The following is a 3,215-nucleotide window of genomic DNA, read 5'->3' on the forward strand; positions in this document are numbered from 1 at the left end:
GCTATTGCGCAAACTGCCTTGCCATGACCCACCAGCTGAAGGAGTGTCAAAGCGAGGGAAGATGCCGTAGGTATGGCGAGAAACACCACTCCACTCTGCATTTAGAGGATGAGCCAACGCGCCAACGAAAATGTGAGTCATGGAGGGCACGAGGCAATGAAGGCGACTCAGAGGAACCAGTCCCCAAACCATGGAGTGTGCAAGTGGAAGAAGCCGAGGCAGACGGCACTCTGTCACTATACGCGTTCGACTCGGGAACCGAGACTAGGCCTCCCGGTCCAGAGATTGAAGAAGGGGAAGTTATTGAGCGCGGAGCGGGGACTCGGCCTCTCCGCCCGCTTACTAACGGGGGACCGGAAACACGGTCTTTCCGGCCTCTGCTGCGGCATGAACGCAGAAGTACGGCTGGATCCGAAACACGGGTTCACCGAGCACGCCACCAAGGGCGACAAAGCCGCAGAGCGGGAACTCGGCCTTTCCGCCTGCGCCAATCCACAACATTTCAACACGAAGATAGACTGGTGACTAGGCCTCGCCAGCTATCACGACCGCACGCTTTTCGAAATACCATAATAACGCCATACTTGTAGAGTAACAACGAATACACATTTTCGTTTTTATTTCATTGAAATATTCTACCTGGTTCAAAAGATATGTGCAAAAAGGTCGCGCAAGGTATGGGTACGTAGGTAGCAAATACACTGGTATAACTGGTTTTTGTATTTTATATGCAGCTGCAAGGGTTGTTTTCACACGAGGTGTTGTTATTAATGCTGCCTGTTGATATTTTCATTATTGTTTTGGTGCTCAAAAATGTAAGAAGTGAAAATATAAGTGAAAATAAATATAACTGAAACTATAAATAACTGGATACGAAATGACTTCAAGAAGAAACGAATATTTATCAAGTGCAGCATATAGAAGGTAAAAAATGTAAAATAAGCAACAATGTAAACATATACTAATTTTTTTTATTATGCAGGCTAACTGAGGAACAGCGAGAATCATATATACAATCTTTATTTGATGAAATTTGTGACGATGACGCTCCCTATGACTTTGACTCAGAAGATGAAGAAGAAATTCAAATCAATGACATTGAAATTGCTGATGACGATGCTGAAGTTTCGCAAAGTGCCGCAGAAGTATTACCTGATTATGCGGACTATGAGGATGATGAAGAAGACGATGAAGAAGAAGAAGTAGAAGAAAATAATGAATTACCTGCTAGTGCCGAAAAATTTGTTGCACGTGATGGTACTGAGTGGATGAAAGAACCAAATGTAAGTCGTCAGGTACTCAGACAAAATATTATAAGAGAACGTTCTGGACCAGCTAGATGCACTGAAATGTTGTCAATAGAGCAAACATTCAAATGTTTCATGAACGTTGAAATGGCTGATATAATTATGCGCCACACAAATAAGTTAGCAAAAGAAACTTATAATGCTTACAACAATGCGCATCCAAACACAACTCCTAAGTCATGGACGCCTGTGTCAATAACAGAGCTGTATGCATTTTTTGGCATACTTATTATGACTGGTGCGAACCATAGCAATGGAGAACATGTTCGAGATTTATGGAGCGTCAAAAACTATCCTTTATATCGCGCCACAATGGGAGTCAACCGTTTCTGTTCGATATTGCGGTTCCTAAGATTTGACGATAAAAACACTCGTGCAACACGCTTACTAACTGATAAAGCAGCACCGATCAGTGAGTTGTGGACGATGATGAACAATAATCTTGCTGCACATTACAAGCCCAGCTCATGCTTGACGATTGATGAACAATTATTTCCTTACCGTGGACGCACACGGTTTACGCAGTAAATACCGTCAAAACCTGCTAAATATGGTATCAAGGTTTGGTGGATTTGCGATGCCACAAATGCATATCCACTGCATGGACAAATATATACTGGCCAAGCAGAAACTGGTAGGGAAACGAACCAAGGCGAACGAGTGGTGAAGGATTTGTCTGCCAAATACCAAGGAAGTGGCCGAAACATTACAATGGACAATTTGTTTACGACCTTGCCAGTTGCAGAACTGCTTCTCACCTGGAAACTCACGATCGTTGGAACTTTGCGCAAAAACAAATCATATATTCCTCAAGAAATGAAGCAGAACAAAAACAGGACAATTGGTTCAACGACATTTGGCTTCAAAAATAATGTGACAATGTGCTCTTATGTTCCCAAAAAAAAATAAAGCAGTAATTTTGCTTTCGACCATGCATAATGATGCTGAAATAGCTGACAGTGGGAAACCTGAAATAATTGAATATTATAATCGTACCAAAGGTGGTGTTGATCGAATGGACCAAATGTTTGCGGAATATCCAACACAAAGACAAACAAAACGATGGCCACTAGCGATGTTCTTCAACATGTTGGACATTACAGCTCTTGCAGCCTACATTGTCTACGATTTGAATAACCCTATGTTGCCTTGGAGAACAAACAACAAGCGTAAGCAGATCCTGCGCAGCTTGGCTGAAGCATTGTGTATGCCCATTATTGAAGCCAGAGCCATAAATCGTCAAGTGACGCGAAATTTTTCGACTAAAATTGCTATTGAAGCATATTTCAACCGACCGGTGGAATCAATGGTGTCAACAGCAGCATCAACATCTGCCGCAGCGCGCACGCCAAAACCTGTGTCCGGATCTTGCTATTTATGTTACGCACAAGAGGAAAAACGCCGTAGAAAAACCAGAAAGCTGTGCGACAAATGTAAGAAGCCAATGTGTCTTGAACATTCGGTCACATCAACAAATTGCTCTATTTGCCATGATTTTCCTTAGATATAAGATGCATTTTTATAATTTTTATAATAAAAGTCAATAATATAATGTGTGAAATGAATATTTTTAATTTTTCAAATAAAAAAATAATATAAAAAATGTTTTTTTTTTTATTATTATGAGGATTTTTACTATTGGGGTACAAACGTATCCCGGGTGTGTGTTTACGTATATAATGTGTTTGGAAGGCTGTAGCTCCTGAACCAATGGTCCGATCTGGTTCAAATTTTGAATTTGAACTCAAAACTAAATAATCTTCCTAGATCCGATTAGCGGTATAGAGGTATAGCGGTTCAAAAGTTACAACACTTCAAAGTTGAAAGTGGATACATTTGCACCCGGGTGTGTGTTCTAGGGTTAATGCTGAGTGATAGTCAGAGCGCACAATTTCTTGTGAAGAACCC

This window comes from Rhagoletis pomonella, unplaced genomic scaffold (assembly GCF_013731165.1).
Source record: "Rhagoletis pomonella isolate Grant_MI unplaced genomic scaffold, Rhpom_1.0 Rhpom_scaffold_00005, whole genome shotgun sequence".
Lineage (NCBI taxonomy): Eukaryota > Metazoa > Arthropoda > Insecta > Diptera > Tephritidae > Rhagoletis > Rhagoletis pomonella.